Genomic DNA, 26,906 nt, shown 5'->3' with positions numbered 1-26,906 from the left:
AGGAGACACATCCTTTTGCTATCAAATGAACTTGCTACTTCCTAACCTACCTGTTAAACTAATGGTTCCATGGTGTAATGGTTAGCACTCTGGATCTTATGATCTGAGTTCAAATCTTGGTGCAACCTTTAGTCTTTATACCTTTGCAACTAATCATGCCAATTTTTAGATAGTCAGTTTTAAGCAGATCAAAACTATTGAAGGAATAGACATTTTGACAGGGGGACCCAACCTCTTGATCATGGATCCAGAGACACCTAAGTTTAAGCTCCCAATCGCAAAGACAAAGTAATCCACTAAAAAGTCCCCCATAGGGCATTTGCACAATTGAAGGGTCCAGTGGGGTTAAAATTACGCCCAACGTGGGGCTCGAACCCACGACCCTGAGATTAAGAGTCTCATGCTCTACTGACTGAGCTAGCAGGGCAGGAAGGTAGTCCAGGGAGGTTTCAAACAGCAGCCAACATGGGGCTCGAACAGACCCTGATAATAAGAATCTGGTGCGCTACCGTATGAGCTAGCCAGGCTATTTCAAAGCCACTACAAAAATTCCAGGACGTATACATTTTGCCCTCTTAATGTTGCTTGCTATTAAAGGCCAAAAAGGTGCATAGTAGGGAATTAACAAATGTTCTTTTGAGCTAGCTGGGCAATAGAGCAGCAAGTTGGTAAAAACCATTGTGACAAATAAAATATGGAGAGTACGAGCTAGCCAGGAGTTGAACCGAGAATCTTCTGATCCGTAGTCAGACGCGTTATCCATTGCGCCACTAGCCCTGCCAGAATGTTTTTCTATTGGTCCATGTCTTCTTTCTCCCAAAGCAGTTAATTGCAGCAGCAAACTGCTTTTTCCTCTACACTGAAAGTCCTTGGGTAGGCTAGGTTTGGCACATCTGAAAATAATTCCAGGACGGATTTTGTGATGCACTTCTGTGCTTTACAATAGAGTCCAATCCTCGTTAGTATAGTGGACAGTATCTCCGCCTGTCACGCGGAAGACCGGGGTTCGATTCCCCGACGGGGAGGGTTCTATCATGTTTTTACAAATCTTCACAACTGCCATCTCTTCTTGGAGATTGAGAACTATCCCAAGTGAATAAACGACTAGTGCGGGCCACCATCATAAGTCGTGGTATCTACTCTGCCAGCCTGTTTTGAGATCCTCATCTCAATACAAAGAAGTTCAACATAGAGATTATGGTCCACAAGGTTCATGAACCTTGACAGGAGACACATCCTTTTGCTATCAAATGAACTTGCTACTTCCTAACCTACCTGTTAAACTAATGGTTCCATGGTGTAATGGTTAGCACTCTGGATCTTATGATCTGAGTTCAAATCTTGGTGCAACCTTTAGTCTTTATACCTTTGCAACTAATCATGCCAATTTTTAGATAGTCAGTTTTAAGCAGATCAAAACTATTGAAGGAATAGACATTTTGACAGGGGGACCCAACCTCTTGATCATGGATCCAGAGACACCTAAGTTTAAGCTCCCAATCGCAAAGACAAAGTAATCCACTAAAAAGTCCCCCATAGGGCATTTGCACAATTGAAGGGTCCAGTGGGGTTAAAATTACACCCAACGTGGGGCTCGAACCCACGACCCTGAGATTAAGAGTCTCATGCTCTACCGACTGAGCTAGCCGGGCAGGAAGGTAGTCCAGGGAGGTTTCAAACAGCAGCCAACATGGGGCTCGAACAGACCCTGATAATAAGAATCTGGTGCGCTACCGTATGAGCTAGCCAGGCTATTTCAAAGCCACTACAAAAATTCCAGGATGTATACATTTTGCCCTCTTAATGTTGCTTGCTATTAAAGGCCAAAAAGGTGCATAGTAGGGAATTAACAAATGTTCTTTTGAGCTAGCTGGGCAATAGAGCAGCAAGTTGGTAAAAACCATTGTGACAAATAAAATATGGAGAGTACGAGCTAGCCAGGAGTTGAACCGAGAATCTTCTGATCCGTAGTCAGACGCGTTATCCATTGCGCCACTAGCCCTGCCAGAATGTTTTTCTATTGGTCCATGTCTTCTTTCTCCCAAAGCAGTTAATTGCAGCAGCAAACTGCTTTTTCCTCTACACTGAAAGTCCTTGGGTAGGCTAGGTTTGGCACATCTGAAAATAATTCCAGGACGGATTTTGTGATGCACTTCTGTGCTTTACAATAGAGTCCAATCCTCGTTAGTATATTGGACAGTATCTCCGCCTGTCACGCGGAAGACCGGGGTTCAATTCCCCGATGGGGAGGGTTCTATCATGTTTTTACAAATCTTCACAACTGCCATCTCTTCTTGGAGATTGAGAACTATCCCAAGTGAATAAACGACTAGTGCGGGCCACCATCATAAGTCGTGGTATCTACTCTGCCAGCCTGTTTTGAGATCCTCATCTCAATACAAAGAAGTTCAACATAGAGATTATGGTCCACAAGGTTCATGAACCTTGACAGGAGACACATCCTTTTGCTATCAAATGAACTTGCTACTTCCTAACCTACCTGTTAAACTAATGGTTCCATGGTGTAATGGTTAGCACTCTGGATCTTATGATCTGAGTTCAAATCTTGGTGCAACCTTTAGTCTTTATACCTTTGCAACTAATCATGCCAATTTTTAGATAGTCAGTTTTAAGCAGATCAAAACTATTGAAGGAATAGACATTTTGACAGGGGGACCCAACCTCTTGATCATGGATCCAGAGACACCTAAGCTCCCAATCGCAAAGACAAAGTAATCCACTAAAAAGTCCCCCGTAGGGCATTTGCACAATTGAAGGGTCCAGTGGGGTTAAAATTACACCCAACGTGGGGCTCGAACCCACGACCCTGAGATTAAGAGTCTCATGCTCTACCGACTGAGCTAGCCGGGCAGGAAGGTAGTCCAGGGAGGTTTCAAACAGCAGCCAACATGGGGCTCGAACAGACCCTGATAATAAGAATCTGGTGCGCTACCGTATGAGCTAGCCAGGCTATTTCAAAGCCACTACAAAAATTCCAGGACGTATACATTTTGCCCTCTTAATGTTGCTTGCTATTAAAGGCCAAAAAGGTGCATAGTAGGGAATTAACAAATGTTCTTTTGAGCTAGCTGGGCAATAGAGCAGCAAGGTGGTAAAAACCATTGTGACAAATAAAATATGGAGAGTACGAGCTAGCCAGGAGTTGAACCGAGAATCTTCTGATCCGTAGTCAGACGCGTTATCCATTGCGCCACTAGCCCTGCCAGAATGTTTTTCTATTGGTCCATGTCTTCTTTCTCCCAAAGCAGTTAATTGCAGCAGCAAACTGCTTTTTCCTCTACACTGAAAGTCCTTGGGTAGGCTAGGTTTGGCACATCTGAAAATAATTCCAGGACGGATTTTGTGATGCACTTCTGTGCTTTACAATAGAGTCCAATCCTCGTTAGTATAGTGGACAGTATCTCCGCCTGTCACGGAGGTTCGATTCCCCGACGGGGAGGGTTCTATCATGTTTTTACAAATCTTCACAACTGCCATCTCTTCTTGGAGATTGAGAACTATCCCAAGTGAATAAACGACTAGTGCGGGCCACCATCATAAGTCGTGGTATCTACTCTGCCAGCCTGTTTTGAGATCCTCATCTCAATACAAAGAAGTTCAACATAGAGATTATGGTCCACAAGGTTCATGAACCTTGACAGGAGACACATCCTTTTGCTATCAAATGAACTTGCTACTTCCTAACCTACCTGTTAAACTAATGGTTCCATGGTGTAATGGTTAGCACTCTGGATCTTATGATCTGAGTTCAAATCTTGGTGCAACCTTTAGTCTTTATACCTTTGCAACTAATCATGCCAATTTTTAGATAGTCAGTTTTAAGCAGATCAAAACTATTGAAGGAATAGACATTTTGACAGGGGGACCCAACCTCTTGATCATGGATCCAGAGACACCTAAGTTTAAGCTCCCAATCGCAAAGACAAAGTAATCCACTAAAAAGTCCCCCGTAGGGCATTTGCACAATTGAAGGGTCCAGTGGGGTTAAAATTACGCCCAACGTGGGGCTCAAACCCACGACCCTGAGATTAAGAGTCTCATGCTCTACCGACTGAGCTAGCCGGGCAGGAAGGTAGTCCAGGGAGGTTTCAAACAGCAGCCAACATGGGGCTCGAACAGACCCTGATAATAAGAATCTGGTGCGCTACCGTATGAGCTAGCCAGCCACTACAAAAATTCCAGGACGTAAACATTTTGCCCTCTTAATGTTGCTTGCTATTAAAGGCCAAAAGGGTGCATAGTAGGGAATTAACAAATGTTCTTTTGAGCTAGCTGGGCAATAGAGCAGCAAGTTGGTAAAAACCATTGTGACAAATAAAATATGGAGAGTACGAGCTAGCCAGGAGTTGAACCGAGAATCTTCTGATCCGTAGTCAGACGCGTTATCCATTGCGCCACTAGCCCTGCCAGAATGTTTTTCTATTGGTCCATGTCTTCTTTCTCCCAAAGCAGTTAATTGCAGCAGCAAACTGCTTTTTCCTCTACACTGAAAGTCCTTGGGTAGGCTAGGTTTGGCACATCTGAAAATAATTCCAGGACGGATTTTGTGATGCACTTCTGTGCTTTACAATAGAGTCCAATCCTCGTTAGTATAGTGGACAGTATCTCCGCCTGTCACGCGGAAGACCGGGGTTCGATTCCCCGACGGGGAGGGTTCTATCATGTTTTTACAAATCTTCACAACTGCCATCTCTTCTTGGAGATTGAGAACTATCCCAAGTGAATAAACGACTAGTGCGGGCCACCATCATAAGTCGTGGTATCTACTCTGCCAGCCTGTTTTGAGATCCTCATCTCAATACAAAGAAGTTCAACATAGAGATTATGGTCCACAAGGTTCATGAACCTTGACAGGAGACACATCCTTTTGCTATCAAATGAACTTGCTACTTCCTAACCTACCTGTTAAACTAATGGTTCCATGGTGTAATGGTTAGCACTCTGGATCTTATGATCTGAGTTCAAATCTTGGTGCAACCTTTAGTCTTTATACCTTTGCAACTAATCATGCCAATTTTTAGATAGTCAGTTTTAAGCAGATCAAAACTATTGAAGGAATAGACATTTTGACAGGGGGACCCAACCTCTTGATCATGGATCCAGAGACACCTAAGCTCCCAATCGCAAAGACAAAGTAATCCACTAAAAAGTCCCCCGTAGGGCATTTGCACAATTGAAGGGTCCAGTGGGGTTAAAATTACGCCCAACGTGGGGCTCGAACCCACGACCCTGAGATTAAGAGTCTCATGCTCTACCGACTGAGCTAGCCGGGCAGGAAGGTAGTCCAGGGAGGTTTCAAACAGCAGCCAACATGGGGCTCGAACAGACCCTGATAATAAGAATCTGGTGCGCTACCGTATGAGCTAGCCAGGCTATTTCAAAGCCACTACAAAAATTCCAGGACGTATACATTTTGCCCTCTTAATGTTGCTTGCTATTAAAGGCCAAAAAGGTGCATAGTAGGGAATTAACAAATGTTCTTTTGAGCTAGCTGGGCAATAGAGCAGCAAGTTGGTAAAAACCATTGTGACAAATAAAATATGGAGAGTACGAGCTAGCCAGGAGTTGAACCCAGAATCTTCTGATCCGTAGTCAGACGCGTTATCCATTGCGCCACTAGCCCTGCCAGAATGTTTTTCTATTGGTCCATGTCTTCTTTCTCCCAAAGCAGTTAATTGCAGCAGCAAACTGCTTTTTCCTCTACACTGAAAGTCCTTGGGTAGGCTAGGTTTGGCACATCTGAAAATAATTCCAGGACGGATTTTGTGATGCACTTCTGTGCTTTACAATAGAGTCCAATCCTCGTTAGTATAGTGGACAGTATCTCCGCCTGTCACGCGGAAGACCGGGGTTCGATTCCCCGACGGGGAGGGTTCTATCATGTTTTTACAAATCTTCACAACTGCCATCTCTTCTTGGAGATTGAGAACTATCCCAAGTGAATAAACGACTAGTGCGGGCCACCATCATAAGTCGTGGTATCTACTCTGCCAGCCTGTTTTGAGATCCTCATCTCAATACAAAGAAGTTCAACATAGAGATTATGGTCCACAAGGTTCATGAACCTTGACAGGAGACACATCCTTTTGCTATCAAATGAACTTGCTACTTCCTAACCTACCTGTTAAACTAATGGTTCCATGGTGTAATGGTTAGCACTCTGGATCTTATGATCTGAGTTCAAATCTTGGTGCAACCTTTAGTCTTTATACCTTTGCAACTAATCATGCCAATTTTTAGATAGTCAGTTTTAAGCAGATCAAAACTATTGAAGGAATAGACATTTTGACAGGGGGACCCAACCTCTTGATCATGGATCCAGAGACACCTAAGTTTAAGCTCCCAATCGCAAAGACAAAGTAATCCACTAAAAAGTCCCCCGTAGGGCATTTGCACAATTGAAGGGTCCAGTGGGGTTAAAATTACGCCCAACGTGGGGCTCAAACCCACGACCCTGAGATTAAGAGTCTCATGCTCTACCGACTGAGCTAGCCGGGCAGGAAGGTAGTCCAGGGAGGTTTCAAACAGCAGCCAACATGGGGCTCGAACAGACCCTGATAATAAGAATCTGGTGCGCTACCGTATGAGCTAGCCAGGCTATTTCAAAGCCACTACAAAAATTCCAGGACGTATACATTTTGCCCTCTTAATGTTGCTTGCTATTAAAGGCCAAAAGGGTGCATAGTAGGGAATTAACAAATGTTCTTTTGAGCTAGCTGGGCAATAGAGCAGCAAGTTGGTAAAAACCATTGTGACAAATAAAATATGGAGAGTACGAGCTAGCCAGGAGTTGAACCGAGAATCTTCTGATCCGTAGTCAGACGCGTTATCCATTGCGCCACTAGCCCTGCCAGAATGTTTTTCTATTGGTCCATGTCTTCTTTCTCCCAAAGCAGTTAATTGCAGCAGCAAACTGCTTTTTCCTCTACACTGAAAGTCCTTGGGTAGGCTAGGTTTGGCACATCTGAAAATAATTCCAGGACGGATTTTGTGATGCACTTCTGTGCTTTACAATAGAGTCCAATCCTCGTTAGTATAGTGGACAGTATCTCCGCCTGTCACGCGGAAGACCGGGGTTCGATTCCCCAACGGGGAGGGTTCTATCATGTTTTTACAAATCTTCACAACTGCCATCTCTTCTTGGAGATTGAGAACTATCCCAAGTGAATAAACGACTAGTGCAGGCCACCATCATAAGTCGTGGTATCTACTCTGCCAGCCTGTTTTGAGATCCTCATCTCAATACAAAGAAGTTCAACATAGAGATTATGGTCCACAAGGTTCATGAACCTTGACAGGAGACACATCCTTTTGCTATCAAATGAACTTGCTACTTCCTAACCTACCTGTTAAACTAATGGTTCCATGGTGTAATGGTTAGCACTCTGGATCTTATGATCTGAGTTCAAATCTTGGTGCAACCTTTAGTCTTTATACCTTTGCAACTAATCATGCCAATTTTTAGATAGTCAGTTTTAAGCAGATCAAAACTATTGAAGGAATAGACATTTTGACAGGGGGACCCAACCTCTTGATCATGGATCCAGAGACACCTAAGCTCCCAATCGCAAAGACAAAGTAATCCACTAAAAAGTCCCCCGTAGGGCATTTGCACAATTGAAGGGTCCAGTGGGGTTAAAATTACGCCCAACGTGGGGCTCGAACCCACGACCCTGAGATTAAGAGTCTCATGCTCTACCGACTGAGCTAGCCGGGCAGGAAGGTAGTCCAGGGAGGTTTCAAACAGCAGCCAACATGGGGCTCGAACAGACCCTGATAATAAGAATCTGGTGCGCTACCGTATGAGCTAGCCAGGCTATTTCAAAGCCACTACAAAAATTCCAGGACGTATACATTTTGCCCTCTTAATGTTGCTTGCTATTAAAGGCCAAAAAGGTGCATAGTAGGGAATTAACAAATGTTCTTTTGAGCTAGCTGGGCAATAGAGCAGCAAGTTGGTAAAAACCATTGTGACAAATAAAATATGGAGAGTACGAGCTAGCCAGGAGTTGAACCGAGAATCTTCTGATCCGTAGTCAGACGCGTTATCCATTGCGCCACTAGCCCTGCCAGAATGTTTTTCTATTGGTCCATGTCTTCTTTCTCCCAAAGCAGTTAATTGCAGCAGCAAACTGCTTTTTCCTCTACACTGAAAGTCCTTGGGTAGGCTAGGTTTGGCACATCTGAAAATAATTCCAGGACGGATTTTGTGATGCACTTCTGTGCTTTACAATAGAGTCCAATCCTCGTTAGTATAGTGGACAGTATCTCCGCCTGTCACGCGGAAGACCGGGGTTCGATTCCCCGACGGGGAGGGTTCTATCATGTTTTTACAAATCTTCACAACTGCCATCTCTTCTTGGAGATTGAGAACTATCCCAAGTGAATAAACGACTAGTGCGGGCCACCATCACAAGTCGTGGTATCTACTCTGCCAGCCTGTTTTGAGATCCTCATCTCAATACAAAGAAGTTCAACATAGAGATTATGGTCCACAAGGTTCATGAACCTTGACAGGAGACACATCCTTTTGCTATCAAATGAACTTGCTACTTCCTAACCTACCTGTTAAACTAATGGTTCCATGGTGTAATGGTTAGCACTCTGGATCTTATGATCTGAGTTCAAATCTTGGTGCAACCTTTAGTCTTTATACCTTTGCAACTAATCATGCCAATTTTTAGATAGTCAGTTTTAAGCAGATCAAAACTATTGAAGGAATAGACATTTTGACAGGGGGACCCAACCTCTTGATCATGGATCCAGAGACACCTAAGTTTAAGCTCCCAATCGCAAAGACAAAGTAATCCACTAAAAAGTCCCCCGTAGGGCATTTGCACAATTGAAGGGTCCAGTGGGGTTAAAATTACACCCAACGTGGGGCTCGAACCCACGACCCTGAGATTAAGAGTCTCATGCTCTACCGACTGAGCTAGCCGGGCAGGAAGGTAGTCCAGGGAGGTTTCAAACAGCAGCCAACATGGGGCTCGAACAGACCCTGATAATAAGAATCTGGTGCGCTACCGTATGAGCTAGCCAGGCTATTTCAAAGCCACTACAAAAATTCCAGGACGTATACATTTTGCCCTCTTAATGTTGCTTGCTATTAAAGGCCAAAAGGGTGCATAGTAGGGAATTAACAAATGTTCTTTTGAGCTAGCTGGGCAATAGAGCAGCAAGTTGGTAAAAACCATTGTGACAAATAAAATATGGAGAGTACGAGCTAGCCAGGAGTTGAACCGAGAATCTTCTGATCCGTAGTCAGACGCGTTATCCATTGCGCCACTAGCCCTGCCAGAATGTTTTTCTATTGGTCCATGTCTTCTTTCTCCCAAAGCAGTTAATTGCAGCAGCAAACTGCTTTTTCCTCTACACTGAAAGTCCTTGGGTAGGCTAGGTTTGGCACATCTGAAAATAATTCCAGGACGGATTTTGTGATGCACTTCTGTGCTTTACAATAGAGTCCAATCCTCGTTAGTATAGTGGACAGTATCTCCGCCTGTCACGCGGAAGACCGGGGTTCGATTCCCCGACGGGGAGGGTTCTATCATGTTTTTACAAATCTTCACAACTGCCATCTCTTCTTGGAGATTGAGAACTATCCCAAGTGAATAAACGACTAGTGCGGGCCACCATCATAAGTCGTGGTATCTACTCTGCCAGCCTGTTTTGAGATCCTCATCTCAATACAAAGAAGTTCAACATAGAGATTATGGTCCACAAGGTTCATGAACCTTGACAGGAGACACATCCTTTTGCTATCAAATGAACTTGCTACTTCCTAACCTACCTGTTAAACTAATGGTTCCATGGTGTAATGGTTAGCACTCTGGATCTTATGATCTGAGTTCAAATCTTGGTGCAACCTTTAGTCTTTATACCTTTGCAACTAATCATGCCAATTTTTAGATAGTCAGTTTTAAGCAGATCAAAACTATTGAAGGAATAGACATTTTGACAGGGGGACCCAACCTCTTGATCATGGATCCAGAGACACCTAAGCTCCCAATCGCAAAGACAAAGTAATCCACTAAAAAGTCCCCCGTAGGGCATTTGCACAATTGAAGGGTCCAGTGGGGTTAAAATTACGCCCAACGTGGGGCTCGAACCCACGACCCTGAGATTAAGAGTCTCATGCTCTACCGACTGAGCTAGCCGGGCAGGAAGGTAGTCCAGGGAGGTTTCAAACAGCAGCCAACATGGGGCTCGAACAGACCCTGATAATAAGAATCTGGTGCGCTACCGTATGAGCTAGCCAGGCTATTTCAAAGCCACTACAAAAATTCCAGGACGTATACATTTTGCCCTCTTAATGTTGCTTGCTATTAAAGGCCAAAAAGGTGCATAGTAGGGAATTAACAAATGTTCTTTTGAGCTAGCTGGGCAATAGAGCAGCAAGTTGGTAAAAACCATTGTGACAAATAAAATATGGAGAGTACGAGCTAGCCAGGAGTTGAACCGAGAATCTTCTGATCCGTAGTCAGACGCGTTATCCATTGCGCCACTAGCCCTGCCAGAATGTTTTTCTATTGGTCCATGTCTTCTTTCTCCCAAAGCAGTTAATTGCAGCAGCAAACTGCTTTTTCCTCTACACTGAAAGTCCTTGGGTAGGCTAGGTTTGGCACATCTGAAAATAATTCCAGGACGGATTTTGTGATGCACTTCTGTGCTTTACAATAGAGTCCAATCCTCGTTAGTATAGTGGACAGTATCTCCGCCTGTCACGCGGAAGACCGGGGTTCGATTCCCCGACGGGGAGGGTTCTATCATGCTTTTACAAATCTTCACAACTGCCATCTCTTCTTGGAGATTGAGAACTATCCCAAGTGAATAAACGACTAGTGCGGGCCACCATCATAAGTCGTGGTATCTACTCTGCCAGCCTGTTTTGAGATCCTCATCTCAATACAAAGAAGTTCAACATAGAGATTATGGTCCACAAGGTTCATGAACCTTGACAGGAGACACATCCTTTTGCTATCAAATGAACTTGCTACTTCCTAACCTACCTGTTAAACTAATGGTTCCATGGTGTAATGGTTAGCACTCTGGATCTTATGATCTGAGTTCAAATCTTGGTGCAACCTTTAGTCTTTATACCTTTGCAACTAATCATGCCAATTTTTAGATAGTCAGTTTTAAGCAGATCAAAACTATTGAAGGAATAGACATTTTGACAGGGGGACCCAACCTCTTGATCATGGATCCAGAGACACCTAAGTTTAAGCTCCCAATCGCAAAGACAAAGTAATCCACTAAAAAGTCCCCCGTAGGGCATTTGCACAATTGAAGGGTCCAGTGGGGTTAAAATTACACCCAACGTGGGGCTCGAACCCACGACCCTGAGATTAAGAGTCTCATGCTCTACCGACTGAGCTAGCCGGGCAGGAAGGTAGTCCAGGGAGGTTTCAAACAGCAGCCAACATGGGGCTCGAACAGACCCTGATAATAAGAATCTGGTGCGCTACCGTATGAGCTAGCCAGGCTATTTCAAAGCCACTACAAAAATTCCAGGACGTATACATTTTGCCCTCTTAATGTTGCTTGCTATTAAAGGCCAAAAAGGTGCATAGTAGGGAATTAACAAATGTTCTTTTGAGCTAGCTGGGCAATAGAGCAGCAAGGTGGTAAAAACCATTGTGACAAATAAAATATGGAGAGTACGAGCTAGCCAGGAGTTGAACCGAGAATCTTCTGATCCGTAGTCAGACGCGTTATCCATTGCGCCACTAGCCCTGCCAGAATGTTTTTCTATTGGTCCATGTCTTCTTTCTCCCAAAGCAGTTAATTGCAGCAGCAAACTGCTTTTTCCTCTACACTGAAAGTCCTTGGGTAGGCTAGGTTTGGCACATCTGAAAATAATTCCAGGACGGATTTTGTGATGCACTTCTGTGCTTTACAATAGAGTCCAATCCTCGTTAGTATAGTGGACAGTATCTCCGCCTGTCACGGAGGTTCGATTCCCCGACGGGGAGGGTTCTATCATGTTTTTACAAATCTTCACAACTGCCATCTCTTCTTGGAGATTGAGAACTATCCCAAGTGAATAAACGACTAGTGCGGGCCACCATCATAAGTCGTGGTATCTACTCTGCCAGCCTGTTTTGAGATCCTCATCTCAATACAAAGAAGTTCAACATAGAGATTATGGTCCACAAGGTTCATGAACCTTGACAGGAGACACATCCTTTTGCTATCAAATGAACTTGCTACTTCCTAACCTACCTGTTAAACTAATGGTTCCATGGTGTAATGGTTAGCACTCTGGATCTTATGATCTGAGTTCAAATCTTGGTGCAACCTTTAGTCTTTATACCTTTGCAACTAATCATGCCAATTTTTAGATAGTCAGTTTTAAGCAGATCAAAACTATTGAAGGAATAGACATTTTGACAGGGGGACCCAACCTCTTGATCATGGATCCAGAGACACCTAAGTTTAAGCTCCCAATCGCAAAGACAAAGTAATCCACTAAAAAGTCCCCCGTAGGGCATTTGCACAATTGAAGGGTCCAGTGGGGTTAAAATTACGCCCAACGTGGGGCTCAAACCCACGACCCTGAGATTAAGAGTCTCATGCTCTACCGACTGAGCTAGCCGGGCAGGAAGGTAGTCCAGGGAGGTTTCAAACAGCAGCCAACATGGGGCTCGAACAGACCCTGATAATAAGAATCTGGTGCGCTACCGTATGAGCTAGCCAGCCACTACAAAAATTCCAGGACGTATACATTTTGCCCTCTTAATGTTGCTTGCTATTAAAGGCCAAAAGGGTGCATAGTAGGGAATTAACAAATGTTCTTTTGAGCTAGCTGGGCAATAGAGCAGCAAGTTGGTAAAAACCATTGTGACAAATAAAATATGGAGAGTACGAGCTAGCCAGGAGTTGAACCGAGAATCTTCTGATCCGTAGTCAGACGCGTTATCCATTGCGCCACTAGCCCTGCCAGAATGTTTTTCTATTGGTCCATGTCTTCTTTCTCCCAAAGCAGTTAATTGCAGCAGCAAACTGCTTTTTCCTCTACACTGAAAGTCCTTGGGTAGGCTAGGTTTGGCACATCTGAAAATAATTCCAGGACGGATTTTGTGATGCACTTCTGTGCTTTACAATAGAGTCCAATCCTCGTTAGTATAGTGGACAGTATCTCCGCCTGTCACGCGGAAGACCGGGGTTCGATTCCCCGACGGGGAGGGTTCTATCATGTTTTTACAAATCTTCACAACTGCCATCTCTTCTTGGAGATTGAGAACTATCCCAAGTGAATAAACGACTAGTGCGGGCCACCATCATAAGTCGTGGTATCTACTCTGCCAGCCTGTTTTGAGATCCTCATCTCAATACAAAGAAGTTCAACATAGAGATTATGGTCCACAAGGTTCATGAACCTTGACAGGAGACACATCCTTTTGCTATCAAATGAACTTGCTACTTCCTAACCTACCTGTTAAACTAATGGTTCCATGGTGTAATGGTTAGCACTCTGGATCTTATGATCTGAGTTCAAATCTTGGTGCAACCTTTAGTCTTTATACCTTTGCAACTAATCATGCCAATTTTTAGATAGTCAGTTTTAAGCAGATCAAAACTATTGAAGGAATAGACATTTTGACAGGGGGACCCAACCTCTTGATCATGGATCCAGAGACACCTAAGCTCCCAATCGCAAAGACAAAGTAATCCACTAAAAAGTCCCCCGTAGGGCATTTGCACAATTGAAGGGTCCAGTGGGGTTAAAATTACGCCCAACGTGGGGCTCGAACCCACGACCCTGAGATTAAGAGTCTCATGCTCTACCGACTGAGCTAGCCGGGCAGGAAGGTAGTCCAGGGAGGTTTCAAACAGCAGCCAACATGGGGCTCGAACAGACCCTGATAATAAGAATCTGGTGCGCTACCGTATGAGCTAGCCAGGCTATTTCAAAGCCACTACAAAAATTCCAGGACGTATACATTTTGCCCTCTTAATGTTGCTTGCTATTAAAGGCCAAAAAGGTGCATAGTAGGGAATTAACAAATGTTCTTTTGAGCTAGCTGGGCAATAGAGCAGCAAGTTGGTAAAAAACATTGTGACAAATAAAATATGGAGAGTACGAGCTAGCCAGGAGTTGAACCGAGAATCTTCTGATCCGTAGTCAGACGCGTTATCCATTGCGCCACTAGCCCTGCCAGAATGTTTTTCTATTGGTCCATGTCTTCTTTCTCCCAAAGCAGTTAATTGCAGCAGCAAACTGCTTTTTCCTCTACACTGAAAGTCCTTGGGTAGGCTAGGTTTGGCACATCTGAAAATAATTCCAGGACGGATTTTGTGATGCACTTCTGTGCTTTACAATAGAGTCCAATCCTCGTTAGTATAGTGGACAGTATCTCCGCCTGTCACGCGGAAGACCGGGGTTCGATTCCCCGACGGGGAGGGTTCTATCATGCTTTTACAAATCTTCACAACTGCCATCTCTTCTTGGAGATTGAGAACTATCCCAAGTGAATAAACGACTAGTGCGGGCCACCATCATAAGTCGTGGTATCTACTCTGCCAGCCTGTTTTGAGATCCTCATCTCAATACAAAGAAGTTCAACATAGAGATTATGGTCCACAAGGTTCATGAACCTTGACAGGAGACACATCCTTTTGCTATCAAATGAACTTGCTACTTCCTAACCTACCTGTTAAACTAATGGTTCCATGGTGTAATGGTTAGCACTCTGGATCTTATGATCTGAGTTCAAATCTTGGTGCAACCTTTAGTCTTTATACCTTTGCAACTAATCATGCCAATTTTTAGATAGTCAGTTTTAAGCAGATCAAAACTATTGAAGGAATAGACATTTTGACAGGGGGACCCAACCTCTTGATCATGGATCCAGAGACACCTAAGTTTAAGCTCCCAATCGCAAAGACAAAGTAATCCACTAAAAAGTCCCCCGTAGGGCATTTGCACAATTGAAGGGTCCAGTGGGGTTAAAATTACACCCAACGTGGGGCTCGAACCCACGACCCTGAGATTAAGAGTCTCATGCTCTACCGACTGAGCTAGCCGGGCAGGAAGGTAGTCCAGGGAGGTTTCAAACAGCAGCCAACATGGGGCTCGAACAGACCCTGATAATAAGAATCTGGTGCGCTACCGTATGAGCTAGCCAGGCTATTTCAAAGCCACTACAAAAATTCCAGGACGTATACATTTTGCCCTCTTAATGTTGCTTGCTATTAAAGGCCAAAAAGGTGCATAGTAGGGAATTAACAAATGTTCTTTTGAGCTAGCTGGGCAATAGAGCAGCAAGTTGGTAAAAACCATTGTGACAAATAAAATATGGAGAGTACGAGCTAGCCAGGAGTTGAACCGAGAATCTTCTGATCCGTAGTCAGACGCGTTATCCATTGCGCCACTAGCCCTGCCAGAATGTTTTTCTATTGGTCCATGTCTTCTTTCTCCCAAAGCAGTTAATTGCAGCAGCAAACTGCTTTTTCCTCTACACTGAAAGTCCTTGGGTAGGCTAGGTTTGGCACATCTGAAAATAATTCCAGGACGGATTTTGTGATGCACTTCTGTGCTTTACAATAGAGTCCAATCCTCGTTAGTATAGTGGACAGTATCTCCGCCTGTCACGGAGGTTCGATTCCCCGACGGGGAGGGTTCTATCATGTTTTTACAAATCTTCACAACTGCCATCTCTTCTTGGAGATTGAGAACTATCCCAAGTGAATAAACGACTAGTGCGGGCCACCATCATAAGTCGTGGTATCTACTCTGCCAGCCTGTTTTGAGATCCTCATCTCAATACAAAGAAGTTCAACATAGAGATTATGGTCCACAAGGTTCATGAACCTTGACAGGAGACACATCCTTTTGCTATCAAATGAACTTGCTACTTCCTAACCTACCTGTTAAACTAATGGTTCCATGGTGTAATGGTTAGCACTCTGGATCTTATGATCTGAGTTCAAATCTTGGTGCAACCTTTAGTCTTTATACCTTTGCAACTAATCATGCCAATTTTTAGATAGTCAGTTTTAAGCAGATCAAAACTATTGAAGGAATAGACATTTTGACAGGGGGACCCAACCTCTTGATCATGGATCCAGAGACACCTAAGTTTAAGCTCCCAATCGCAAAGACAAAGTAATCCACTAAAAAGTCCCCCGTAGGGCATTTGCACAATTGAAGGGTCCAGTGGGGTTAAAATTACGCCCAACGTGGGGCTCAAACCCACGACCCTGAGATTAAGAGTCTCATGCTCTACCGACTGAGCTAGCCGGGCAGGAAGGTAGTCCAGGGAGGTTTCAAACAGCAGCCAACATGGGGCTCGAACAGACCCTGATAATAAGAATCTGGTGCGCTACCGTATGAGCTAGCCAGCCACTACAAAAATTCCAGGACGTATACATTTTGCCCTCTTAATGTTGCTTGCTATTAAAGGCCAAAAGGGTGCATAGTAGGGAATTAACAAATGTTCTTTTGAGCTAGCTGGGCAATAGAGCAGCAAGTTGGTAAAAACCATTGTGACAAATAAAATATGGAGAGTACGAGCTAGCCAGGAGTTGAACCGAGAATCTTCTGATCCGTAGTCAGACGCGTTATCCATTGCGCCACTAGCCCTGCCAGAATGTTTTTCTATTGGTCCATGTCTTCTTTCTCCCAAAGCAGTTAATTGCAGCAGCAAACTGCTTTTTCCTCTACACTGAAAGTCCTTGGGTAGGCTAGGTTTGGCACATCTGAAAATAATTCCAGGACGGATTTTGTGATGCACTTCTGTGCTTTACAATAGAGTCCAATCCTCGTTAGTATAGTGGACAGTATCTCCGCCTGTCACGCGGAAGACCGGGGTTCGATTCCCCGACGGGGAGGGTTCTATCATGTTTTTACAAATCTTCACAACTGCCATCTCTTCTTGGAGATTGAGAACTATCCCAAGTGAATAAACGACTAGTGCGGGCCACCATCATAAGTCGTGGTATCTACTCTGCCAGCCTGTTTTGAGATCCTCATCTCAATACAAAGAAGTTCAACATAGAGATTATGGTCCACAAGGTTCATGAACCTTGACAGGAGACACATCCTTTTGCTATCAAATGAACTTGCTACTTCCTAACCTACCTGTTAAACTAATGGTTCCATGGTGTAATGGTTAGCACTCTGGATCTTATGATCTGAGTTCAAATCTTGGTGCAACCTTTAGTCTTTATACCTTTGCAACTAATCATGCCAATTTTTAGATAGTCAGTTTTAAGCAGATCAAAACTATTCAAGGAATAGACATTTTGACAGGGGGACCCAACCTCTTGATCATGGATCCAGAGACACCTAAGCTCCCAATCGCAAAGACAAAGTAATCCACTAAAAAGTCCCCCGTAGGGCATTTGCACAATTGAAGGGTCCAGTGGGGTTAAAATTACGCCCAACGTGGGGCTCGAACCCACGACCCTGAGATTAAGAGTCTCATGCTCTACCGACTGAGCTAGCCGGGCAGGAAGGTAGTCCAGGGAGGTTTCAAACAGCAGCCAACATGGGGCTCGAACAGACCCTGATAATAAGAATCTGGTGCGCTACCGTATGAGCTAGCCAGGCTATTTCAAAGCCACTACAAAAATTCCAGGACGTATACATTTTGCCCTCTTAATGTTGCTTGCTATTAAAGGCCAAAAAGGTGCATAGTAGGGAATTAACAAATGTTCTTTTGAGCTAGCTGGGCAATAGAGCAGCAAGTTGGTAAAAACCATTGTGACAAATAAAATATGGAGAGTACGAGCTAGCCAGGAGTTGAACCGAGAATCTTCTGATCCGTAGTCAGACGCGTTATCCATTGCGCCACTAGCCCTGCCAGAATGTTTTTCTATTGGTCCATGTCTTCTTTCTCCCAAAGCAGTTAATTGCAGCAGCAAACTGCTTTTTCCTCTACACTGAAAGTCCTTGGGTAGGCTAGGTTTGGCACATCTGAAAAATAATTCCAGGACTGATTTTGTGATGCACTTCTGTGCTTTACAAAAGAGTCCAATCCTCGTTAGTATAGTGGACAGTATCTCCGCCTGTCACGCGGAAGACCGGGGTTCGATTCCCCGACGGGGAGGGTTCTATCATGTTTTTACAAATATTCACAACTGCCATCTCTTCTTGGAGATTGAGAACTATCCCAAGTGAATAAACGACTAGTGCGGGCCACCATCATAAGTCGTGGTATCTACTCTGCCAGCCTGTTTTGAGATCCTCATCTCAATACAAAGAAGTTCAACATAGAGATTATGGTCCACAAGGTTCATGAACCTTGACAGGAGACACATCCTTTTGCTATCAAATGAACTTGCTACTTCCTAACCTACCTGTTAAACTAATGGTTCCATGGTGTAATGGTTAGCACTCTGGATCTTATGATCTGAGTTCAAATCTTGGTGCAACCTTTAGTCTTTATACCTTTGCAACTAATCATGCCAATTTTTAGATAGTCAGTTTTAAGCAGATCAAAACTATTGAAGGAATAGACATTTTGACAGGGGGACCCAACCTCTTGATCATGGATCCAGAGACACCTAAGTTTAAGCTCCCAATCGCAAAGACAAAGTAATCCACTAAAAAGTCCCCCGTAGGGCATTTGCACAATTGAAGGGTCCAGTGGGGTTAAAATTACGCCCAACGTGGGGCTCGAACCCACGACCCTGAGATTAAGAGTCTCATGCTCTACCGACTGAGCTAGCCGGGCAGGAAGGTAGTCCAGGGAGGTTTCAAACAGCAGCCAACATGGGGCTCGAACAGACCCTGATAATAAGAATCTGGTGCGCTACCGTATGAGCTAGCCAGGCTATTTCAAAGCCACTACAAAAATTCCAGGACGTATACATTTTGCCCTCTTAATGTTGCTTGCTATTAAAGGCCAAAAAGGTGCATAGTAGGGAATTAACAAATGTTCTTTTGAGCTAGCTGGGCAATAGAGCAGCAAGTTGGTAAAAACCATTGTGACAAATAAAATATGGAGAGTACGAGCTAGCCAGGAGTTGAACCTAGAATCTTCTGATCCGTAGTCAGACGCGTTATCCATTGCGCCACTAGCCCTGCCAGAATGTTTTTCTATTGGTCCATGTCTTCTTTCTCCCAAAGCAGTTAATTGCAGCAGCAAACTGCTTTTTCCTCTACACTGAAAGTCCTTGGGTAGGCTAGGTTTGGCACATCTGAAAATAATTCCAGGACGGATTTTGTGATGCACTTCTGTGCTTTACAATAGAGTCCAATCCTCGTTAGTATAGTGGACAGTATCTCCGCCTGTCACGCGGAAGACCGGGGTTCGATTCCCCGACGGGGAGGGTTCTATCATGTTTTTACAAATCTTCACAACTGCCATCTCTTCTTGGAGATTGAGAACTATCCCAAGTGAATAAACGACTAGTGCGGGCCACCATCATAAGTCGTGGTATCTACTCTGCCAGCCTGTTTTGAGATCCTCATCTCAATACAAAGAAGTTCAACATAGAGATTATGGTCCACAAGGTTCATGAACCTTGACAGGAGACACATCCTTTTGCTATCAAATGAACTTGCTACTTCCTAACCTACCTGTTAAACTAATGGTTCCATGGTGTAATGGTTAGCACTCTGGATCTTATGATCTGAGTTCAAATCTTGGTGCAACCTTTAGTCTTTATACCTTTGCAACTAATCATGCCAATTTTTAGATAGTCAGTTTTAAGCAGATCAAAACTATTGAAGGAATAGACATTTTGACAGGGGGACCCAACCTCTTGATCATGGATCCAGAGACACCTAAGTTTAAGCTCCCAATCGCAAAGACAAAGTAATCCACTAAAAAGTCCCCCGTAGGGCATTTGCACAATTGAAGGGTCCAGTGGGGTTAAAATTACACCCAACGTGGGGCTCGAACCCACGACCCTGAGATTAAGAGTCTCATGCTCTACCGACTGAGCTAGCCGGGCAGGAAGGTAGTCCAGGGAGGTTTCAAACAGCAGCCAACATGGGGCTCGAACAGACCCTGATAATAAGAATCTGGTGCGCTACCGTATGAGCTAGCCAGGCTATTTCAAAGCCACTACAAAAATTCCAGGACGTATACATTTTGCCCTCTTAATGTTGCTTGCTATTAAAGGCCAAAAAGGTGCATAGTAGGGAATTAACAAATGTTCTTTTGAGCTAGCTGGGCAATAGAGCAGCAAGTTGGTAAAAACCATTGTGACAAATAAAATATGGAGAGTACGAGCTAGCCAGGAGTTGAACCGAGAATCTTCTGATCCGTAGTCAGACGCGTTATCCATTGCGCCACTAGCCCTGCCAGAACGTTTTTCTATTGGTCCATGTCTTCTTTCTCCCAAAGCAGTTAATTGCAGCAGCAAACTGCTTTTTCCTCTACACTGAAAGTCCTTGGGTAGGCTAGGTTTGGCACATCTGAAAATAATTCCAGGACGGATTTTGTGATGCACTTCTGTGCTTTACAATAGAGTCCAATCCTCGTTAGTATAGTGGACAGTATCTCCGCCTGTCACGCGGAAGACCGGGGTTCGATTCCCCGACGGGGAGGGTTCTATCATGTTTTTACAAATCTTCACAACTGCCATCTCTTCTTGGAGATTGAGAACTATCCCAAGTGAATAAACGACTAGTGCGGGCCACCATCATAAGTCGTGGTATCTACTCTGCCAGCCTGTTTTGAGATCCTCATCTCAATACAAAGAAGTTCAACATAGAGATTATGGTCCACAAGGTTCATGAACCTTGACAGGAGACACATCCTTTTGCTATCAAATGAACTTGCTACTTCCTAACCTACCTGTTAAACTAATGGTTCCATGGTGTAATGGTTAGCACTCTGGATCTTATGATCTGAGTTCAAATCTTGGTGCAACCTTTAGTCTTTATACCTTTGCAACTAATCATGCCAATTTTTAGATAGTCAGTTTTAAGCAGATCAAAACTATTGAAGGAATAGACATTTTGACAGGGGGACCCAACCTCTTGATCATGGATCCAGAGACACCTAAGCTCCCAATCGCAAAGACAAAGTAATCCACTAAAAAGTCCCCCGTAGGGCATTTGCACAATTGAAGGGTCCAGTGGGGTTAAAATTACGCCCAACGTGGGGCTCGAACCCACGACCCTGAGATTAAGAGTCTCATGCTCTACCGACTGAGCTAGCCGGGCAGGAAGGTAGTCCAGGGAGGTTTCAAACAGCAGCCAACATGGGGCTCGAACAGACCCTGATAATAAGAATCTGGTGCGCTACCGTATGAGCTAGCCAGGCTATTTCAAAGCCACTACAAAAATTCCAGGACGTATACATTTTGCCCTCTTAATGTTGCTTGCTATTAAAGGCCAAAAAGGTGCATAGTAGGGAATTAACAAATGTTCTTTTGAGCTAGCTGGGCAATAGAGCAGCAAGTTGGTAAAAACCATTGTGACAAATAAAATATGGAGAGTACGAGCTAGCCAGGAGTTGAACCGAGAATCTTCTGATCCGTAGTCAGACGCGTTATCCATTGCGCCACTAGCCCTGCCAGAATGTTTTTCTATTGGTCCATGTCTTCTTTCTCCCAAAGCAGTTAATTGCAGCAGCAAACTGCTTTTTCCTCTACACTGAAAGTCCTTGGGTAGGCTAGGTTTGGCACATCTGAAAATAATTCCAGGACGGATTTTGTGATGCACTTCTGTGCTTTACAATAGAGTCCAATCCTCGTTAGTATAGTGGACAGTATCTCTGCCTGTCACGCGGAAGACCGGGGTTCGATTCCCCGACGGGGAGGGTTCTATCATGTTTTTACAAATCTTCACAACTGCCATCTCTTCTTGGAGATTGAGAACTATCCCAAGTGAATAAACGACTAGTGCGGGCCACCATCATAAGTCGTGGTATCTACTCTGCCAGCCTGTTTTGAGATCCTCATCTCAATACAAAGAAGTTCAACATAGAGATTATGGTCCACAAGGTTCATGAACCTTGACAGGAGACACATCCTTTTGCTATCAAATGAACTTGCTACTTCCTAACCTACCTGTTAAACTAATGGTTCCATGGTGTAATGGTTAGCACTCTGGATCTTATGATCTGAGTTCAAATCTTGGTGCAACCTTTAGTCTTTATACCTTTGCAACTAATCATGCCAATTTTTAGATAGTCAGTTTTAAGCAGATCAAAACTATTGAAGGAATAGACATTTTGACAGGGGGACCCAACCTCTTGATCATGGATCCAGAGACACCTAAGTTTAAGCTCCCAATCGCAAAGACAAAGTAATCCACTAAAAAGTCCCCCGTAGGGCATTTGCACAATTGAAGGGTCCAGTGGGGTTAAAATTACGCCCAACGTGGGGCTCGAACCCACGACCCTGAGATTAAGAGTCTCATGCTCTACCGACTGAGCTAGCAGGGCAGGAAGGTAGTCCAGGGAGGTTTCAAACAGCAGCCAACATGGGGCTCGAACAGACCCTGATAATAAGAATCTGGTGCGCTACCGTATGAGCTAGCCAGGCTATTTCAAAGCCACTACAAAAATTCCAGGACGTATACATTTTGCCCTCTTAATGTTGCTTGCTATTAAAGGCCAAAAAGGTGCATAGTAGGGAATTAACAAATGTTCTTTTGAGCTAGCTGGGCAATAGAGCAGCAAGTTGGTAAAAACCATTGTGACAAATAAAATATGGAGAGTACGAGCTAGCCAGGAGTTGAACCGAGAATCTTCTGATCCGTAGTCAGACGCGTTATCCATTGCGCCACTAGCCCTGCCAGAATGTTTTTCTATTGGTCCATGTCTTCTTTCTCCCAAAGCAGTTAATTGCAGCAGCAAACTGCTTTTTCCTCTACACTGAAAGTCCTTGGGTAGGCTAGGTTTGGCACATCTGAAAATAATTCCAGGACGGATTTTGTGATGCACTTCTGTGCTTTACAATAGAGTCCAATCCTCGTTAGTATAGTGGACAGTATCTCTGCCTGTCACGCGGAAGACCGGGGTTCGATTCCCCGACGGGGAGGGTTCTATCATGTTTTTACAAATATTCACAACTGCCATCTCTTCTTGGAGATTGAGAACTATCCCAAGTGAATAAACGACTAGTGCGGGCCACCATCATAAGTCGTGGTATCTACTCTGCCAGCCTGTTTTGAGATCCTCATCTCAATACAAAGAAGTTCAACATAGAGATTATGGTCCACAAGGTTCATGAACCTTGACAGGAGACACATCCTTTTGCTATCAAATGAACTTGCTACTTCCTAACCTACCTGTTAAACTAATGGTTCCATGGTGTAATGGTTAGCACTCTGGATCTTATGATCTGAGTTCAAATCTTGGTGCAACCTTTAGTCTTTATACCTTTGCAACTAATCATGCCAATTTTTAGATAGTCAGTTTTAAGCAGATCAAAACTATTGAAGGAATAGACATTTTGACAGGGGGACCCAACCTCTTGATCATGGATCCAGAGACACCTAAGTTTAAGCTCCCAATCGCAAAGACAAAGTAATCCACTAAAAAGTCCCCCGTAGGGCATTTGCACAATTGAAGGGTCCAGTGGGGTTAAAATTACGCCCAACGTGGGGCTCGAACCCACGACCCTGAGATTAAGAGTCTCATGCTCTACCGACTGAGCTAGCCGGGCAGGAAGGTAGTCCAGGGAGGTTTCAAACAGCAGCCAACATGGGGCTCGAACAGACCCTGATAATAAGAATCTGGTGCGCTACCGTATGAGCTAGCCAGGCTATTTCAAAGCCACTACAAAAATTCCAGGACGTATACATTTTGCCCTCTTAATGTTGCTTGCTATTAAAGGCCAAAAAGGTGCATAGTAGGGAATTAACAAATGTTCTTTTGAGCTAGCTGGGCAATAGAGCAGCAAGTTGGTAAAAACCATTGTGACAAATAAAATATGGAGAGTACGAGCTAGCCAGGAGTTGAACCTAGAATCTTCTGATCCGTAGTCAGACGCGTTATCCATTGCGCCACTAGCCCTGCCAGAATGTTTTTCTATTGGTCCATGTCTTCTTTCTCCCAAAGCAGTTAATTGCAGCAGCAAACTGCTTTTTCCTCTACACTGAAAGTCCTTGGGTAGGCTAGGTTTGGCACATCTGAAAATAATTCCAGGACGGATTTTGTGATGCACTTCTGTGCTTTACAATAGAGTCCAATCCTCGTTAGTATAGTGGACAGTATCTCCGCCTGTCACGCGGAAGACCGGGGTTCGATTCCCCGACGGGGAGGGTTCTATCATGTTTTTACAAATCTTCACAACTGCCATCTCTTCTTGGAGATTGAGAACTATCCCAAGTGAATAAACGACTAGTGCGGGCCACCATCATAAGTCGTGGTATCTACTCTGCCAGCCTGTTTTGAGATCCTCATCTCAATACAAAGAAGTTCAACATAGAGATTATGGTCCACAAGGTTCATGAACCTTGACAGGAGACACATCCTTTTGCTATCAAATGAACTTGCTACTTCCTAACCTACCTGTTAAACTAATGGTTCCATGGTGTAATGGTTAGCACTCTGGATCTTATGATCTGAGTTCAAATCTTGGTGCAACCTTTAGTCTTTATACCTTTGCAACTAATCATGCCAATTTTTAGATAGTCAGTTTTAAGCAGATCAAAACTATTGAAGGAATAGACATTTTGACAGGGGGACCCAACCTCTTGATCATGGATCCAGAGACACCTAAGTTTAAGCTCCCAATCGCAAAGACAAAGTAATCCACTAAAAAGTCCCCCGTAGGGCATTTGCACAATTGAAGGGTCCAGTGGGGTTAAAATTACACCCAACGTGGGGCTCGAACCCACGACCCTGAGATTAAGAGTCTCATGCTCTACCGACTGAGCTAGCCGGGCAGGAAGGTAGTCCAGGGAGGTTTCAAACAGCAGCCAACATGGGGCTCGAACAGACCCTGATAATAAGAATCTGGTGCGCTACCGTATGAGCTAGCCAGGCTATTTCAAAGCCACTACAAAAATTCCAGGACGTATACATTTTGCCCTCTTAATGTTGCTTGCTATTAAAGGCCAAAAAGGTGCATAGTAGGGAATTAACAAATGTTCTTTTGAGCTAGCTGGGCAATAGAGCAGCAAGTTGGTAAAAACCATTGTGACAAATAAAATATGGAGAGTACGAGCTAGCCAGGAGTTGAACCGAGAATCTTCTGATCCGTAGTCAGACGCGTTATCCATTGCGCCACTAGCCCTGCCAGAACGTTTTTCTATTGGTCCATGTCTTCTTTCTCCCAAAGCAGTTAATTGCAGCAGCAAACTGCTTTTTCCTCTACACTGAAAGTCCTTGGGTAGGCTAGGTTTGGCACATCTGAAAATAATTCCAGGACGGATTTTGTGATGCACTTCTGTGCTTTACAATAGAGTCCAATCCTCGTTAGTATAGTGGACAGTATCTCCGCCTGTCACGCGGAAGACCGGGGTTCGATTCCCCGACGGGGAGGGTTCTATCATGTTTTTACAAATCTTCACAACTGCCATCTCTTCTTGGAGATTGAGAACTATCCCAAGTGAATAAACGACTAGTGCGGGCCACCATCATAAGTCGTGGTATCTACTCTGCCAGCCTGTTTTGAGATCCTCATCTCAATACAAAGAAGTTCAACATAGAGATTATGGTCCACAAGGTTCATGAACCTTGACAGGAGACACATCCTTTTGCTATCAAATGAACTTGCTACTTCCTAACCTACCTGTTAAACTAATGGTTCCATGGTGTAATGGTTAGCACTCTGGATCTTATGATCTGAGTTCAAATCTTGGTGCAACCTTTAGTCTTTATACCTTTGCAACTAATCATGCCAATTTTTAGATAGTCAGTTTTAAGCAGATCAAAACTATTGAAGGAATAGACATTTTGACAGGGGGACCCAACCTCTTGATCATGGATCCAGAGACACCTAAGCTCCCAATCGCAAAGACAAAGTAATCCACTAAAAAGTCCCCCGTAGGGCATTTGCACAATTGAAGGGTCCAGTGGGGTTAAAATTACGCCCAACGTGGGGCTCGAACCCACGACCCTGAGATTAAGAGTCTCATGCTCTACCGACTGAGCTAGCCGGGCAGGAAGGTAGTCCAGGGAGGTTTCAAACAGCAGCCAACATGGGGCTCGAACAGACCCTGATAATAAGAATCTGGTGCGCTACCGTATGAGCTAGCCAGGCTATTTCAAAGCCACTACAAAAATTCCAGGACGTATACATTTTGCCCTCTTAATGTTGCTTGCTATTAAAGGCCAAAAAGGTGCATAGTAGGGAATTAACAAATGTTCTTTTGAGCTAGCTGGGCAATAGAGCAGCAAGTTGGTAAAAACCATTGTGACAAATAAAATATGGAGAGTACGAGCTAGCCAGGAGTTGAACCGAGAATCTTCTGATCCGTAGTCAGACGCGTTATCCATTGCGCCACTAGCCCTGCCAGAATGTTTTTCTATTGGTCCATGTCTTCTTTCTCCCAAAGCAGTTAATTGCAGCAGCAAACTGCTTTTTCCTCTACACTGAAAGTCCTTGGGTAGGCTAGGTTTGGCACATCTGAAAATAATTCCAGGACGGATTTTGTGATGCACTTCTGTGCTTTACAATAGAGTCCAATCCTCGTTAGTATAGTGGACAGTATCTCTGCCTGTCACGCGGAAGACCGGGGTTCGATTCCCCGACGGGGAGGGTTCTATCATGTTTTTACAAATCTTCACAACTGCCATCTCTTCTTGGAGATTGAGAACTATCCCAAGTGAATAAACGACTAGTGCGGGCCACCATCATAAGTCGTGGTATCTACTCTGCCAGCCTGTTTTGAGATCCTCATCTCAATACAAAGAAGTTCAACATAGAGATTATGGTCCACAAGGTTCATGAACCTTGACAGGAGACACATCCTTTTGCTATCAAATGAACTTGCTACTTCCTAACCTACCTGTTAAACTAATGGT

The 26,906-nt window shown here is 44.1% G+C and overlaps 20 non-coding genes across 20 annotated transcripts; all 20 read right to left on the bottom strand.

Annotated features, from left to right (window-relative positions):
- Nucleotides 1-1,579: 1,579 nt before the first annotated feature.
- Nucleotides 1,580-1,652, bottom strand: trnak-cuu (transfer RNA lysine (anticodon CUU)). The gene has a single exon. It is a non-coding gene; the product is annotated as a tRNA-Lys (tRNA).
- A 1,146-nt stretch (nucleotides 1,653-2,798) lies between these two features.
- Nucleotides 2,799-2,871, bottom strand: trnak-cuu (transfer RNA lysine (anticodon CUU)). The gene has a single exon. It is a non-coding gene; the product is annotated as a tRNA-Lys (tRNA).
- Nucleotides 2,872-5,221: 2,350 nt separating this feature from the next.
- trnak-cuu (transfer RNA lysine (anticodon CUU)) lies at nucleotides 5,222-5,294 on the bottom strand. The gene has a single exon. It is a non-coding gene; the product is annotated as a tRNA-Lys (tRNA).
- Nucleotides 5,295-5,571: 277 nt separating this feature from the next.
- On the bottom strand, nucleotides 5,572-5,644 carry trnar-acg (transfer RNA arginine (anticodon ACG)). The gene has a single exon. It is a non-coding gene; the product is annotated as a tRNA-Arg (tRNA).
- A 2,021-nt stretch (nucleotides 5,645-7,665) lies between these two features.
- trnak-cuu (transfer RNA lysine (anticodon CUU)) lies at nucleotides 7,666-7,738 on the bottom strand. Its single transcript has one exon. It is a non-coding gene; the product is annotated as a tRNA-Lys (tRNA).
- Nucleotides 7,739-8,890: 1,152 nt separating this feature from the next.
- Nucleotides 8,891-8,963, bottom strand: trnak-cuu (transfer RNA lysine (anticodon CUU)). Its single transcript has one exon. It is a non-coding gene; the product is annotated as a tRNA-Lys (tRNA).
- A 1,146-nt stretch (nucleotides 8,964-10,109) lies between these two features.
- Nucleotides 10,110-10,182, bottom strand: trnak-cuu (transfer RNA lysine (anticodon CUU)). Its single transcript has one exon. It is a non-coding gene; the product is annotated as a tRNA-Lys (tRNA).
- A 1,152-nt stretch (nucleotides 10,183-11,334) lies between these two features.
- On the bottom strand, nucleotides 11,335-11,407 carry trnak-cuu (transfer RNA lysine (anticodon CUU)). The gene has a single exon. It is a non-coding gene; the product is annotated as a tRNA-Lys (tRNA).
- A 2,350-nt stretch (nucleotides 11,408-13,757) lies between these two features.
- Nucleotides 13,758-13,830, bottom strand: trnak-cuu (transfer RNA lysine (anticodon CUU)). Its single transcript has one exon. It is a non-coding gene; the product is annotated as a tRNA-Lys (tRNA).
- A 1,152-nt stretch (nucleotides 13,831-14,982) lies between these two features.
- On the bottom strand, nucleotides 14,983-15,055 carry trnak-cuu (transfer RNA lysine (anticodon CUU)). The gene has a single exon. It is a non-coding gene; the product is annotated as a tRNA-Lys (tRNA).
- Nucleotides 15,056-17,405: 2,350 nt separating this feature from the next.
- trnak-cuu (transfer RNA lysine (anticodon CUU)) lies at nucleotides 17,406-17,478 on the bottom strand. The gene has a single exon. It is a non-coding gene; the product is annotated as a tRNA-Lys (tRNA).
- Nucleotides 17,479-18,631: 1,153 nt separating this feature from the next.
- Nucleotides 18,632-18,704, bottom strand: trnak-cuu (transfer RNA lysine (anticodon CUU)). Its single transcript has one exon. It is a non-coding gene; the product is annotated as a tRNA-Lys (tRNA).
- Nucleotides 18,705-18,981: 277 nt separating this feature from the next.
- On the bottom strand, nucleotides 18,982-19,054 carry trnar-acg (transfer RNA arginine (anticodon ACG)). Its single transcript has one exon. It is a non-coding gene; the product is annotated as a tRNA-Arg (tRNA).
- An 802-nt stretch (nucleotides 19,055-19,856) lies between these two features.
- On the bottom strand, nucleotides 19,857-19,929 carry trnak-cuu (transfer RNA lysine (anticodon CUU)). The gene has a single exon. It is a non-coding gene; the product is annotated as a tRNA-Lys (tRNA).
- Nucleotides 19,930-21,075: 1,146 nt separating this feature from the next.
- trnak-cuu (transfer RNA lysine (anticodon CUU)) lies at nucleotides 21,076-21,148 on the bottom strand. The gene has a single exon. It is a non-coding gene; the product is annotated as a tRNA-Lys (tRNA).
- Nucleotides 21,149-22,300: 1,152 nt separating this feature from the next.
- On the bottom strand, nucleotides 22,301-22,373 carry trnak-cuu (transfer RNA lysine (anticodon CUU)). The gene has a single exon. It is a non-coding gene; the product is annotated as a tRNA-Lys (tRNA).
- A 1,152-nt stretch (nucleotides 22,374-23,525) lies between these two features.
- trnak-cuu (transfer RNA lysine (anticodon CUU)) lies at nucleotides 23,526-23,598 on the bottom strand. The gene has a single exon. It is a non-coding gene; the product is annotated as a tRNA-Lys (tRNA).
- Nucleotides 23,599-23,875: 277 nt separating this feature from the next.
- Nucleotides 23,876-23,948, bottom strand: trnar-acg (transfer RNA arginine (anticodon ACG)). Its single transcript has one exon. It is a non-coding gene; the product is annotated as a tRNA-Arg (tRNA).
- Nucleotides 23,949-24,750: 802 nt separating this feature from the next.
- trnak-cuu (transfer RNA lysine (anticodon CUU)) lies at nucleotides 24,751-24,823 on the bottom strand. Its single transcript has one exon. It is a non-coding gene; the product is annotated as a tRNA-Lys (tRNA).
- Nucleotides 24,824-25,969: 1,146 nt separating this feature from the next.
- Nucleotides 25,970-26,042, bottom strand: trnak-cuu (transfer RNA lysine (anticodon CUU)). The gene has a single exon. It is a non-coding gene; the product is annotated as a tRNA-Lys (tRNA).
- Nucleotides 26,043-26,906: the final 864 nt, after the last annotated feature.

This window comes from Callionymus lyra, chromosome 4 (assembly GCF_982586985.1).
Source record: "Callionymus lyra chromosome 4, fCalLyr1.hap1.1, whole genome shotgun sequence".
NCBI lineage: Eukaryota > Metazoa > Chordata > Actinopteri > Syngnathiformes > Callionymidae > Callionymus > Callionymus lyra.
The sequence above is the reverse complement of the archived record's forward strand: the minus strand, read 5'-3'. Positions and strand labels throughout refer to the sequence as shown.